A 16,383-nucleotide genomic window follows, 5' to 3' on the forward strand; every position below is an offset into this window, starting at 1 on the left:
TTAAAACATCATCAGCTTCCAGCTTGTTGGAATAAAGGACTGTTTGTTGCATAAACCCGACTTTTATTTGATGGACTGCTCCCCAATGACCCAATCAGCAGCGGGTGCACTATGGAGCGTAGTGAACCCCCCCCCAAAAAAAACAGGCCACAGGGGGAGAATCCTGCAGACACGTGTTATTGAGGAAGCAGACAGGAGCATCATCGTGCTGTAATAGGAACACAACAGGGAGGAGAGGCGCACAATGAGTGGGAGTGAAGGGTGGAGCAGGGCTGATGGATTCATGACGCTCCACACGGACGCTCATTAGCACATTCTCCTCCTATAGGAGACCAATTCCATGACACATTACGGGGGAAATATGTTTTTCAAATGTGATGTGGAACGATGCTGACAGTGTAATCACGGAGCCAATCTCCCTCAGCAGGAGACGTTGACATTTAGACTTTCATTTTCTGCTTTTCCATAAGAACAATAGTGCAAATAAAAGGCTGCTTATAGTTAATTCTGGTTTGTTGGTGTGCTTTTTTAATTACGCCTCGTAATAACTGATCACAGCTCGAGCATTAACACCGCCAGTGGGTCGGTTAGTTCCTGTTAATTCATTGCTCACGCTGTGGGAAACAAGTCTGGCTTCACCTCATGGTGTTAAATGTGTCGTTTAAAATGAATAAATACGGTAAAAAACAACAACAAACAAACAAAGTCAGATAGATCAAATGGGAGGGGGGTGAAACTAAAGCATCCTGACTGCTGTGCTCATGTTCAGAGGCTCCTTCTTGCCTGCAGCGCCTCCTTGAGGTCAAAAGCTTTGAGTGCGACTGAGAAGATCTGAACCGTTTTTACATTTTAGATTCATTAGTTCATATTTCTGCTTTCAGCTGGAGCTTCTTTTTACTAGTTTCTCCCTCACATGACAACACTGATGGACAACAATCCACCTCCTCCACAGTGAAATGATGATAATCTGATTCCCTTCCTTGATCCCATCTCCTGCTCTGTGTGAGGCGTGAAGGTGGTCATCAATCACTGATCGAACTATCTGATATTTAGAGCTACTGACGGCTGCAGTGAACTTCCTCCCTCCCTCGGATCTCACAACAAAAACTTTCCTAAAAAGTCCTTCGATCCAGAATGAAGAGAGAAACCTGCTGCTCAGGAACATCACTGCATTCATTTTTGTCAGTGATTGTTTAGCTGGTGCATTTAATTCTCTTTTAAACTATTTCTAGTTTCTATTGTTTACATGTATTTAGTTGGGGGGGTTGGTAATTATTTGTGAAATTTAACTTCTTCTTCTTAGTAGTTTTACTTTTTGTTGTTATTGTTGTCATCTTTATTACATATTGTGTTTTATCTTATGTGTCTGGTTTGATTCACCTCATGTCCTGAAATGTTTTAGTATAGTATTAGTATTATTGCTCTTGTGTCGCCTGTGTTTGGACTTTTTAGCTGTTCTTCTTCTCTACTGGACAGAAAATCTAATCTCACAAAATCAGACCTCCATGTCCACTTAAACCCATCAGCTCTTTGAAGAGACGTCTGTTTTAACAGGATTAAAGCTCAAACTATAATCCCTTTAAAAAAGAGACTGTGTGAACTGTTTGTCTAGATTTGCTAAGTCCAGCGTGGTCCAGATGATCAGTAGTGTGCTTCTGTAAAACTCTCTGCTTACATGTGTGAAGAATAAAGGTTTTTACCTGATCAAGAACCTCGGCCGACCGATCAGCTCTGGAGTATTTTGAATAAATCACTCATGCATTCTGTATTAATGTTTTTGTCTCGGAGCAAAACCTACTCAGGACGAGTATCTTATTTATTATATGTACTGATTTGATTTCATTCTCATCTGTGTATTTGCATATCACTTCCTTTGTCGCTGCTCTTATTTCTATTCTGTATCTCATTTAAATAATTCCAATGCAGCTGTTGTTTACTCGTGCAAATGGTGATGAACTCTATTCTAGCGGTGACTTGGACGTGATGATCCAGTGACGTCTGCTGGTGGAGGAGCAGCATCACAGTCCTCCCTCAGCACGACCACTATTCTATCACGCTAACGTTTCCTTATTCAGACACTATTCCCTGAGTTGTCTGCACGTTTCCCCATGTGTAATATTTCCACTGGATGGCAGCATGAAGAAGAAGAAGAAGAACCAGTCGTCCAGAGGTCGTGCACTCAGTGGCTGCAGCCTTTGAACAGCTTTCACATCACTGTGTTTTTGTGTTTGGCTTCCTGTTTCCTGTGAACTCACTCACTTCCACTGAGATGAATGCAGAGGTCACTGCTGCACATCAGGGCAGGTTCGTGTCCTCACGTCCCACCTGAGAGAAACACAGGCAGGTGTGATTTTCAGCCTTCAACAATACAGGCTTTATGTATTTTTATACACACACTAAAGTGCACTTTTATCTGTCTACCTTTTGTTAAAGTGAAATAAAAGAGTTCCCTTTACACTTCAACTGTTCAGAAAATGTCTCCATAGACTCATACTGACATAAACATTTCAACAAATATACAACTGAACAGCATCAGATGTATCATTCTCACAAAAACTTATTAGAAAATATATGTTGTGGTAAAACAAACATGAATAATATAACCTTCCAATACAAACCATAACCAGGCGACATGTGAGGAGGTGGAAGGAAGCTCTCCGGAAAGGTCTTATGTTGAGAAATTAGTTTTTATAACAAAAGCAAAAGTACAAAGTGCTTCCAAAGGAATTTATTATTATTATTGTCATTATTATTATGTGTATCTGATTATATCACCTGCTCAGACCAGAATAACGTAGAGAATACATGATACAATGCTGTTGAGTATATAAGTATTTTAGACTTATCATAGATTATATACAGCATTTAGAATTAGCTCCATCTTGACCAAATTACATGTTAATCTTATTATAATATTATAATTAAATGTTTCCTCCCTCTCCTCGGTGTTCAGAGCTGCACTGGGGAGGCAGAGCCTTGTTCAGGGATCCAGTTCTGGGATCCAGTTCAGGACTCTGAGCCTCCTCCAACAAATCGAGTGGTGTTTCCCTTTAAAACCAGTCCGACGTAACGTGACGCAGATGCTCCCGTCCACATACCCTTGTGCTTATCCTCACGCGGCAGCCGTCCAGCGCACCTCCTGCATCCCCCCCTGGCTCAGCCCCCCTCCCCTCCCCCCTGGTCTCCTCCTCCTCTCCTCCTCTTCTCCTCCTCCCTTGCTCCCCGGGTGTGCGCGGCAGCATCGCGGCTCCATCCAGCGGAGCTCTCGGCGAAGGACCGCAGGGGAAACCATGACAACCGGGGTGATGGAGCCGCGGAAGGACTGACGGGGGCTCAGGTAAGAGAGGCCGGGGCCTGGCACTGAGACCACCGGCGCCAGGACTGTCATTTTGGGGTGGAGGGGGGACAGTGGCGTGCGGCGAGGACTAGAAATAACCCACAGATGGAGGAACGCAGGGAGCGACTGGTGCTGATGTGAAGCCGCGCGTATTCCGCAAAGCTTGGGCTGTTTATTTTGGTGCAGCTGACGGAGGGATGCTGCGCAGTGCGCTCCGGCAGATGTTGTCATCCTGTCCAGGGGCCTTTGGGCGTCAGATGCATGCTGTCCGCGCTGGATCTTCTCTCGGTGGGTAGAGACGCGGCGGCTCTGCGTGGAGCAGCAGCCCGCCGGCGCTCTGAGTCGCTGCCATCCATGTTTGTAGGAAGTCGTGACAGGTTGCCTGGCTGCTGCTGCTGCTGCTGCTGCTGCAGTTTGACCTTGCAGCATTTCATGTTTTGCAGGAACTGAAAGAATAAGAGCAGCAGCAGCTGTTTTCTGCTGTGGATTGAATCACTCTAATGACATCACAGCTTTATCCAATTTCCACGAGGCTGAAGGGGCTTAGCTCGGCTTTTATTTAATTTACCTCCATTTATCTCCCCCACGTCTTTAGAAGCCACTTCCTTAATGTAACTACACAGCACAGGCAGAGTGGAGGGGGGGATAACCTTGGCACAACATCCCAGGATTTATTTTAACGACTAATAACGACTGTTGTCTTGTAATCTGCTGCTCCTGCTCCCAAACTATAATATCACCACTCAGCTCCTCACAGGCACTCTGACCTGGACACACGACTACATATGAACACGGACGGGTTACAAGACAACAGGCAACATAAGAGCCAAACTGAAAGAGACATGTTGTGGCTGGTTTTGTCATTTTGAGGGTCTTAGTTTTGCATCATTGTGGTAATTTTGTCTCTTTGTGGTTGTTTTTGAGTCACTTTGCCGTCTTTTTTACCTCCTCGGCCATGGGGCCTGTGACCCGCAGGCCTCCTCAGTAATCCTCGTGTGCACATGAACCTTTTTATCGATCTATGAGCCCTCACGGCACCTGCACAGAGTGTGAAGGGAGCAGAAACACGACGTGGCCTCACCACAGAGCTTTGTCCTGGCTCCTGTCCTTCGGTTCAGGTCACTGCTGCCCTTTGTAGCATGGCCATCTTGTCAGCAGCAGGCTCCTCCATCCTGTTCCTCAGCCAATAACAATCACGCTCACGTTCCACACAAGCGGCGGACTGACCGTCGCCATGGTGACTTCGGCAGTCACAGCGTGGCGTTTGCTCGGATGCACCTGTGGTGGGAAAATCTCTAATTGCGCCTCTTTTCTTCTGTGAGGATTTTAACCTCAGACAGAATTACTGATCCTCTCTCACTGGACTTCATGCAACAGTTTATGCAGGTTGTTTTTTTTGTGCAGATCACGGCGCTCCGTCCGTCTGGACTGTGGCTGTAGTGCTAATCGCTCCGTTTAGCTCCTTGGCTGCTCCTGCTGTCGGGGAGAGAACTGCATTTCCTTCTTAGTGCTTTTAGCCTGTTTGAGCAACAAGCACGTCACTTTCAATCTCTCTTGTTTGCACTACACGTTGATTAGGGATGTTGTTACTAACACTGAGGCACTAGGCATCTTAAAATAGCAGTGAGGTTGCCCAGAGGAAAGGCCGCTCCTCCAAGACACGACTGAGCTTCATTCGGCATCAAATAAGACTGATTGTGATCCGTCACGGTGCTTCTCAAAGGTTTTGACTTCTTCTTTGAAGAGAAGACGTGTCTATGCGTGGCTCCCTGTCGCAGGTCATATACATCTGTTTGTTGAGGCCTGAACAGGTGGAACTACTGAGAAAAGTCTGAAAAGCTGCAAAGACACAATTTGTGGAGCAGCAAACCGTTTTATTCGTCATGTCTCGTTTCCTGTGACTCCTCACTTGTTACTTTTCTTTTAGGGACGCACTAAAATCATATATTACATTTATCAGGTGACAGAGAGCAGTTTTTGTTTTTCCATCCGGTGTTTTAAAACAGATTTCCGTCCTCTTGGACACGAGCTGTAATCAGAACATGAACATTTTGGGGCAAAAACCAAAACAATGAGCTGAAAGTTGCTATAAAGGTTAAATTAATTTTAGCATTGAAATATTGGTTAGAGCTATTTCAAGCATTTCTCACATTTAAAACCCAAATCTTGCTTTAAAGTTTGACTCGTAAAGCTGTTTTATTAACCCATTATAATCAGACTCTGTAGTTCCCTTTAGCCCTGCAGAGCGTTTTAGCATCTTTGAGCTCATTGTTTTTTCTTTTTACAACTTTACTGTTGAGTTTTCTCAACACTTCCATTAACCCCGTTTGTGAAAAAGCTCTGATAAACCCTTAACTAGCAGCTAATCAACAGACTGACAGTCTAAGTTAGCGATGAGCCGCTGAACACAGTGGAGCATGCAGCGGCAAAAGCACCAGATCTTTCTCAGAGGTTGGTGGAGACCGAAACGGAGCTAAAAGAGTGAATATTAAACCTCTTTTTGTCTAATAGCCACAACTTGAAATGCTAACGTTGCTCTGTTTCTGCTGGATGTTTAAATAGGCAACTGTTTCCTCAAATGTTGGCCTCATGACAAGGATAAAAAAAGAAGTATGGCTGTCTTCATCCCGAATGGAGCCGCATGTGGACAGAGATGAATGTGTGAGGTCTTCAGTCTCCTCCCACATGGTATTTATATGATTGTAAATATTGATTTCCTGTTTTTATCAATGCTCTTTGCTTGTCTTGCCTCTGAGAAAAATGGTTCACACAGACTATTAGCGTGATCACTTAGCGCTCTGGCATGCTTTTAAACGCTGCTGCTGCTGCTGCTGCTTGGCTCACTAATGACAAGCCCAGTGCGACGGATATTTTGAGGTTTTGACCTGATTAAGATTATGAGGTTCCCAGTCATCTCAGATGAGAGAGTTGTGCAAAGTGCCATTTGCATTTTACCCAGAACTTGCAGCCAAACGAGAGCGAAATCTTGTTAAAATCCACTGAGACTATTATGTACAAAAAAAACCAAAAACGTTTGCTGGGTTTTATTTCAAGCCAAAAACAGGAAAATCTGCTTAATTATGAAAGATATTTGTTCAGGGTTTAGGAACACTAGTTATATCAGATTCTCTCCCATCTCTGGGTCAAGTCTTGTGTTGATTGGTGCTCCAGTAAGAGCTGTGCTGTAGCTTTATTGCTGTGCTCTGCTGGATCTCAGCTAAGCTACTCTGCATCCTCTGCAGCAGTGGGGTGACTCTGCAGGATTGGCCCGATCCGTGGAAACCAACCCAAAGTCTCTGTTGTTGCTCTTTACTGAACGCCATTTTTACAGCCCGCGTTTCCTGAGCAGAGATCAGATGAATGTGTGAGTAAATGCTTGAGTCTTCTCCGATGCTTGAGACATCACTGCTTCACACCAATGCATTCTGGGACTGCATGCATGTGCACAGAGTAACATGACAGAGCCTAGAAGGAAATGCAGCCGCTAATTGTGCTGCTGCCCAGGCTGCTCTTATGGTTTATGTTTTCCACTATGAAGCGTTGCCTCTTTGGTGGCTTTAAAGGACCAGTTTCTGATTTTCAGCCTTCATCTCTGTCATCTATCTGAGAGATATGAGCCGTGTTTCCACTGCAGAGCGCAGGAACCTTTGGGGGAACTCGATCTGTTTCCCCCATGAAGACCAGGGTCTCTAGATTATATTCCTAGCTCATTATTTTGATGCTTGAAGGGGCAGTTTTGGGGATGGGGCTTGTTCTCTCACTGTTTTGCTGTGTTCAGATTGTTTCTGAACATCTCAGCTGATTTTCACTCTCTGCATCTCTGGGGCGAAGCTGCAAAATCTCTTGTTCTTCCAGCACCAGCGCCGTCGTTTGACGCGTACGGTGACGTAGCTGAGGGTTATTTCAGCTTGGATTTCTAGTCTGGGTAGCCAGGGGCGTGGCTCTAGATGCCCCCCCTCCAAGAAAAACTAGCTATAAAAGCGATAACAGCAACCCAAAATATGAGTGCAGAGAAAGTAACGGACGTGGATACATTTCACAGTGTTTCGGCTGACTCACATATTCAGCAGCATTGCCAACAGCAGACAGTGACTGTTGGCATCGGAGGGCAATTAGAGCAAAACACCACCAGAGACTGAATCATCCTGCTGCAATGAATTTGTGAATTTAGCTTTCGTTGGACTCAGAGAGGGAGGTGGACGTCAGAATGCATCCTGGTACATATAGGCACAGCCAGCGCGAGCACAAGTCGGTTTTCTTTGTTAATATAGAACGCGCTGAAGTATTTATTGCTCCTATTGACTACATTCACGCTTACTGTGCAAATGACCAAAGACGACGTGCAATACAAGCTGAATAATACTGTTAACTAAGCTTCAAGTCTTCACTCGTCGAACACATCAGCATAGTTATTGCCCACAGTGAAACATTTATCCCAGAGACCACCACTAGTAGCAGTCGGCAGCTCTGCTTTTGTCATCTGGCAGGAGACGGTACTACGAAGACGCCGTGCCAGGCAGACTAGACACCAGCCCTGTTTGGGACCGTCTTACCCACCGCGTGGGAGAAGCTGGAGGCAGCTCTGAACCAGAAGAACATGTAGTATCCATGTAGCCTTATAAAACCAAACCAAATCTCACCTTGCAGCTTGTCCACCTCTGCTCATTAGTATGGTGCACGTAAGACTGCAGTTCTTCTAAACCTGATATGACTGATCTCATATTGAGCACCTTTGGGCTCAGCATGACGTGACAATGTGAATTATAGACGGATCGTTTTGTTATGTTAGCCTGAGGTTGTCTCTCATATTCATATCTGAGTTTGTCTGCAGGGGAAAGACTTATAATATGTTTGTTCCATCTTGAAATCAACAGCATAAATGGTACATTGTTCCAAATTCTGCATTATTATCTTTTACCACAAGAGAGGAAGATGACACCTTTACTAAACACGTGATTCAGGATGTGACTTCCTGTAGAAATGCTGCAGGGACCAAACCTCTTACAGCTAACAAACAAACAAGTTCTGAGTATTATTACAACCTGCTGCAGAGCTTTTTCATTTGTTTCAATGATCTCGTCTCACCTTAAGTGACCACATACACCAAATATTATATTACAAACAAGATAAGTTTGGTTCTTGCTCACAACTGTAAGTATTTATAGCACCAAGAATAACAAATGGTGGGTCACACTTTCCCAGGCAGCAGGCTAATGGACGCTGCTGACTGTGCAGCTGGTCCAGATAAGAGAATGAGTCATCATCATCATCATCATCAAGTCAGACAGGGAGCTGCAGATGTATATTTAAATCAGATTGAAGCTCTTCAACTTATTATTAAGACACCGGGCCTCATTCACAGTTTGCACACATTGTTCTTACCGCCGTGCGTCTATAAGCCAGTAAGAATGATTCTAAATCGAGTGGTTCACGTTCACTATTTACTATCAGCAATACTATCACGTCCCCTTTTCTGTATATAAGCAAACAGGTTTGGTCGGAACAGAAGATCATTAACGTCATTAAAACTAATGAAAACTAAACCTGCTATAATTCAGTGAATCATATCTCACACCCGCCGCTGTAAGCTGCGACTGGGACACACTTTTTAGAGTTAAAATTTGAACTATAATAATTACTAAAACTAAACTACAATAATTGATGAGAGCAGCAACTTCAGTTTTCTGTTTTTGTTTTAACACACATGCCTTTTTAATATGCATGTAGTGGTCTGAGGCACCTCTAAACACGTAAGAAAATATTAATGAATCCTGGATTTGTGCAGTTTGTACACAGGGGTAGAAATGCTTCTTGCTTGTTTGCAGCACCGAGGACGATGTCACTACTGAGAGTTTAGCCTCCATCATAGTTAGAAACCTGTGGCTGAATGTGTTCATTAAATATCAGAACTACTTCCTGTTTATCTGGAATACTTGAGGTTGTAATCTGTCGGACTACAGAAGAAACATTATGCACCATGTTACCTCTCAGCCTCAAATGCAACAGTATGATTTTAGAGTATTTATTCATGATTCACTGCTTCTCACTGATCAGTGTCCGAACACCAGAGAGGTTAGAGAGCCCCCCCCCCCATACACAGTGTGTCCTGGACTAACAGCAGTGACTCAGTGTTGTCGACCCCGAGGCCATCCGACAGCCTGTAAACCTCTGTTTGTCGACGGGGAACACACAGCGTGTTCGTGGAGACTCCACAGTGAGTCACACTCTCTCTCACACACACACACACACACACACACACACAGCCCTCCCTTCCCCACCCCGTCACCACCTATGGGGGTTCAAGTCGTGAGTTGCGTTACCGCTGCAGTCTGCTCCGTCCCGGCGAGGAGGGGGAGCTTCAGCACCGCTCTGCATCTCCGCCTTTCACACTCTTCTCCTGCGTTGTGTTCGTGACGAGCAGCTTTTGTGCTCTCAGGCCAGCGCTCCGTCAGGAACACCGACTCTGCACGTCTGAAACAAATGTTGTGCAGAGATTAGCCAAGGTCACACTGTCTTTGAGCCTGCAGCAGAGGAGACACTGCAGTTTCTCTTCTTATCAGAGGCAGCAATGACTCTGCGTGTGTGTGTGTGTGTGTGTGTGTGTGTAATCACATATTTCCATGTGTCCAGATTATCACACTTGACAAAATGGTGCTGTCCATCCTCCCTCCATCGAACATCCCTTCCTCCTTCCTGTCTCCACTTCCTCACCTTCACAGGGTCCCTCACACGTGCCGCCTCCTCCTCTCACCTCATTGGCTCCTCTCTCTCTTTTCCCCCCGTTACTTCCTCCGTCCCGCCCTCTGCCTCCCCTCTCTCACCCCCCCCGTCTCCTGTCCTCTACCTGCTCTGTGTTTCTGTCCTGTCAGCTTGCGTGTCGGCCTCCCCTGCGGTGTGTGTGTGTGGGGGGGGGGGGTTACGTAACAGGCCTAACGTAATAAATCCTGTATGATGTGCTGTGATGTGGTTTGATCTGTCGTGACAGCGGCCAAACAACACGCTGCCTTCCTCGGCCCCACGTCCCAGAGTGCAGTTATGATCCCCACGTTACATAATAGACTAATTAAGAGGAAGATGAATTTATACAAAGTCATTTTCTCTGTAGCTTTAATCTAAACAAGCCCAGCAGCCAATCAGATGCAGGCTGCAGGCTTGCCCCCCCCCTCACCCTGTGTCTCCTCCTCATCTCTTTGGTTCTCTCAGGTTTTTATTTCGACTGTTTATTACATCACCATATTGCAGACTGATAACTGCTTAATTAAACAGGATTTAGAGCCATTCGGCCTGTTTGCTACCAAGCTGAATCCAAGAAGAGTAAACTGGACGAAATGTGCAGCACTCAAAGCTGCCTGACATCTGCCAAGCTGCTGCACCGTCACAGTCAAGTACGCAGCAATTTGCATCCAATACTCAGGCACATAACATGACAGCCGTTGACCTCAAGGTGGGGCTGTAAAGTTTACATATTTTTGCAAATATCTGGAAAAAAGCATTTTAATATCTAAATCGATCTGCATCTTTACTCCACTGCTCCAAAAATGTAGCATTTCCACATAATCCTGTATGAAAAAAGGTTTACACAAGTTTATCTGCTTCTACTGTAAATAACAAAGAATACAAGACACATTTAAATCTGAAGAAACATGATCTGTGACCATGTGGAGAGACACGCAGTCTAATAAACTCAGCTGAATAACACAGATAATATAATCCACTTCATTTGAATTTGACCACCAACACATTTGTGTTAACAAGAGTTCTTTTTATCCAGCATTTAATGAGGCCGGTAACACAGAGGGGACATTTGCATATGAGTCATTTTTTGCCAAATGAGTTTCAACATGCGCTGCTGAAACTCTGTTTGCTCAAAGTTACTCAGGAAATCCTGAAAACGATTTTCTAAGTTGCTGGTGAAACTAGTTCAGTCTGACAGAACAGTACGAGTCTGATGTGGCCTTCAAGGGCAGCAGATAGCAGTTGTATAAAGCAGTGCTCAGAACCGCAATCAGACAGATCGAAATATGGGAGGAAGTCAAGAGAAATGAGACCACAGGTGTGTGTGTGTGTGTGTGTGTGTGGATCCCTACGGGACAGTGTTTTAGTTGTATAATAGTAATAATACTATGAATATAGTGTAATCAATACACCATATAGGCTGCTTCATTGTGTTTTTACGTATCACAGGCGGCACAGGACCCTCAATCATCCTACATTTCCCATAATGCACCTCAAATTTCCCCACAGGCATCAGACATTTTGTTGAATTGTGCCGTGTGAGTGAGCTCGGAGAGTTTTTTTAGGCTGTTTTCACAGACTCAACTTAAATGTTTTTAGAATCTAATGAAAGCGGCGATGCTGTAAAACATGAAATGAAAGACTGCAGAGTCACGTGTGAATAAAGTTATACGGGATGCACCTTTTTATTGGCAATGACGGGATCTGAGTGAATGTTCAAGTGATGGAGCAGAGGAGAAGATCAGGCTTTATTTATGTCCTCATTCACTGACTCTTTCTGAGAGGCAGCACAGCAGGAAGGTGACTTACAGCAGGTGCTCTCACACACACACACACACACACACACACACACGGCACTGAGTTGTGTGTGATGTATTATTGATGCTGTTAATCCTCCTCTTTTCCACTCTGTGAGCTTTTTCCTTCCATCTCTTCCTCTCGCTCTCGGCGCCGTGACACCGGGGTCACGTGTGTGTGTGTTGTGTGTTGTATGTTGTGTGTGGTGTGTGTGTGTGTGTTGTGTGTTGTGTGTGTGTTGTATGTTGTGTGTGTGTGTGTGTGTTGTGTGTGTTGTGTGTTGTGTGTGTGGTGTATGTTGTGTGTGGTGTGTGTGTGTGTGGTGTATGTTGTGTGTGTGGTGTGTGTGTGTGTTGTGTGTGTGTGGTGTGTGTGTGTCACAAACACACTGATTGTGTCCTCACGCTGCCCAAAGATGCCAAAGTCAGTCCCCTTCACTCACTTCTGCCTCTCTCAGCGGTATCTTGCTTGAGATGGGTGATGATTGGTCTGTTCTCCCTCCATGGCTGGAAGGCGATTGGCTGCTGAACCCTGATGGCTCCGTCTTCGCCAGCTGGAGCCGAGGCATCCACAGACGAGCGCGGAGGCAGTCAGCAAAACTGTCTGTGTGTGTGCACGACCTCTATAAAGTCTCTAAGTGCATGTGGTCACTCACTGCTCGTGTCTGTGTGTTCCTCCAGGCTCTCTCAGTGTTGAGCTGAAGAACGAAGAGACAAAGTGAGGACCGAAGAAGCTTAAGGTTGCGCAAGAGGTCGTCTGGCTCCATGACTGCCCCTGCTCCAGCCAATCGGAGGTCTGGGTTGGGCTCTCGCCGGTAGGTAGCCAATGAGGACCTGTTACTTGTTCTTTGGTGCCAGAGTATTCAGGTCAGTTTGAGGAAGCCGTGGCTGAAATGAATGTAGGGGACACGTAGCTCTATTGTGCCATGTGAGGGAAGATGGTTTATAGCACTAAAACCATTTTGTCAACTTTCCGAAACTTTGGAAGTGACTCAGCTGTTATTTAACAGAACACAGCAGCAGAAACATTAACAAGTTTATGATCATTACAGATTGCAGTGCTGCCAAAACAAAAAATGCTAATCTTCTTCTGCAGGATGCAAAAGAGAACACGTGCTGTCTGCAAAGAAAGAGGCTTCCCCCAAACTTACAGCAGCAGGGATGATGTGGGCCTGTAACAGTTACCGCAGAAATAAATCAGACGTGTACAGAAGCGCACATTCATTCATTTCAACAAGCTGCCTTACGGTGTTATCCAAGATTAGGTTACGTTACAGAAATCATGTTGGATTGGATTGGACAGTGGAGGAGAGGAGATGCATCACAGCCAGCTCTGCCACATCACCGGTGCACATGCAGAACACGGCAGAGCTCACCGGGCATCATGTAACATGTCGGGGGATTTCAGTTACGCGTCTGTCTTGCCAGTGTTAACTTACAGGCCACGGTGCAGATGGCTTGTTGGCACTGGAGCTATCTATGGGGGGGGTTGTGCCCCCGAAAGTTATAGATATTAAAAAACCCAGTGGTAAAATTCTAGTTTGTAATATCACTGCCAAACAGCAATGCAAATGGGCCACAGCCTGCAGATTAAAGACGGTGTAACTAGCATTTAACGCACACGTCTGACAGATATTAGCCACGCAATTAAAACATTTACCAACAGAAGAAGAAGAAACGCCATTCTTGCTATGAATAAATGTTTGTGAGTTAGCAGTAAATATAATCAGACAGTCAGCGGCACAACGTTATAGTTAGTACAGTTTTATTGTGTCCCACCACATGTGACGGCGGCGTCAGATTAGCAGGCTGTTCGGTTTGCCCTTCACATGCTGGACTCCTGCCGATGCTGCGTTTGCATTTCTGGACGGACTGAACTGGATCAGTGTCAGCCGTGCTCTTCCTCACCAACCCGGCTGTGCTAATCAAAACGACAAGAGGTGCAACACAAAGCAAGAACATTGATGTTTACATGTTGAAAAGAAGCCTTTTTTTAATGAGATTTCTTTGTATATTTCACTCAGATAACTCTCTCACCCATATTTGCCTATGCACCTACAGCCTAGGCATGAAATGTTTTCGCATTTTGAGAGATACCACAGTCAGAAAACTAGAATTCCTGATTTCTAATTTGCAGCTTAGTGGTGAAACAGTGACACGTCGCTCCCTCTTCAGTAACATCGCAGTAACAGAGTGACTCCTGGGAGAGACACTTGATAACTACAGATGGGTCCTCCATGTTTCCTCCAGCAGCACAGGCCCAGGTGGAGCTGCACTCCTGCTGCAGGTGTATTAACATATTAAAACATCCCACTTATTCTCACGTTTTCTACATTCTCTCTTTCTTTCGTCAGCCTTTGTTGATTGTCCGTTTTTTTTTTTTCTGTAGCTCAGCTTATGTTGCTCCTTGTCAGGTTAACAAATTAAACCCTGTTTCTTCCCCAAAGTCTTTCTAATTAGGGGCCTGCCATAAAGGGTTAATGAGTTCAAACTACCAGCTTTATTAATGGTTAACACATCATTTACTAAAGCTTTATAGATCAGTTATAAAAACCATTTATAAGAACAGATTTGGTGAAAAATCTCCGGCTGGTGTTTATCCTCCTCCTGCAGGATACCTGCTTTGTCTTTTAACTTTTTTAGTTCATCAGGTCGTCAGAGTCAGTGGACAGTCTGACGTCTGGATCAAGGTTATTAACATTACAAATATCAGACAACTTACCACAGACCTGTGACCGTTTCTATCAATAACTGAAGACTTGTTGGTTAATTAGAAAGTGAGATAATCTTCGTTCACCAATAAATTCTTCAAGGTTTTACTGGAACTGAGAGACAACTTGGCAACCTAAAAGTTCTTCTGATTACTGGCCTATAAGTCGCATATAAGATGAGAAAATAAAATGTTCCCTCTGTAAAAGGAACCATCTTGGCTCTCCTCCTCTCTGCTGCAGTCACGGTTGTGTCAGTGATCCAGACCGAGGAGCCGTGGTATTATTGGCAAGAAAATGGACTTAAAGTGAAGTAGACTCAGTCAGACACTAGTGAACAGCAAGTTTACTGGAACCTGAACACAGTTTATAGAGTGTATTGATGTGTTTTTTCCTGCAGCCACTGGACATCCTTTGGACACGGCTTAATGGACCAAAAGCTGCAATAACGTGTCCAGAGTGTGTTTTATAACGCAACATGACTGTTGGCCACTTATATTAACTGTGTCAAGTGATCTTAAGGGTTTTAATCAGTAGTCTCATCCAGATGTTGCAAGTCATAGGGTCATGTGTGGGTCCCAGACAGATAAATGTGCTCCTGGTTAGTGGTTGTGCTGGTTCTACTGGTGTGGTAACATGTAGCTACAGACGGTTCAATCTGTAGCTGTGGTGTCCTCCTCTCTCTCATCTCTTTTCCCCAGATTCAACCCCCTGAAGGCGCTGCAGCCCAAACGCCGCTTGCAGCAAATACTGGCGTCCTCGACCGTCCCGGTGCCTAAGCCGGCGTCGGGGTCGGGCTCTGGGTCGGGGACGGGGACGGCTGCGCCAGGGGCCACGGCGCCAGTGGCCATTCCTGTGCCCGCGCCCCCTGCGTGAGACTCACCTCAGTTCCAGTCTCAGAGAGCATGCTCTGTAGCTGTAGCTTTAGCTCCGGCATGCACTGTAGCCACTAAAACAAGACCGACAACCGCACGCAGGCGACATTTATGCCGCCTGTGTTACTTTGACATGGTTTTCCCTCCATTCTCCAATTGTCCTTTTGCTAGGCTCCACCGACCTTTAGTTAGTGTTGCCATGATGATGATGGTGATGATGATGTGGCAGATTTACCATCAAAATTCTTTCTAGCCACAACAGTTGACATCTGTCACTGGAAAATGTTATCAGCGGTAGCTGGCTAAGACTAAAGCTGCTTGTCCAGCTAACAAGTAATTAATGACCATCACAAGGTGATGAGACGCTGAAATAAACATTTAGCCAGTTAGCCACAGTGCACTAAGGAAAAAAGATCAGACTGATTTCATAGTAACATAAACCTGTTTGGATGCTTAGATTACACACACAGTTTGTTTTGCTTTTAATGTAACAAGAGAAAACGCTGTTAGAAAGAGGACGAACGTAACACTTCTCTCAGGGCTGCTATGCCGAGTTACGGTCAATAGCTGCAGGACTGACCTGTTTTATTGAGTTTGAAGGATATTTGTTACATGACAGAGTTTGCAGTTAAGTCGCAGTCCCACTAGAACACATGAGAGCAACACTGAGATCCTGCCTGGAGCTCTTGGTGTTCATAATGACCTTTTAGAAGTTGGCAGCAGCAACGACAAACACCAGATTTGTGTGTGTTGTTTTGTCGCGTCACCTCCAAGTTTATTCAGGTCCAGGAGGAAACAAGGGAAACCCTGCCGTGTCGGTGTGTACTTCCACCTGCATTAGTGGAGTCACTGGAGAAATTTGCACATTAAAAATGGAGGATTTACAACACGGTTTGGTCTGTCAGTGTTCGGAGCATGAAGTTGTGTTTAGC

Source organism: Pempheris klunzingeri, chromosome 11 (assembly GCF_042242105.1).
Source record: "Pempheris klunzingeri isolate RE-2024b chromosome 11, fPemKlu1.hap1, whole genome shotgun sequence".
Taxonomy (NCBI): domain Eukaryota; kingdom Metazoa; phylum Chordata; class Actinopteri; order Acropomatiformes; family Pempheridae; genus Pempheris; species Pempheris klunzingeri.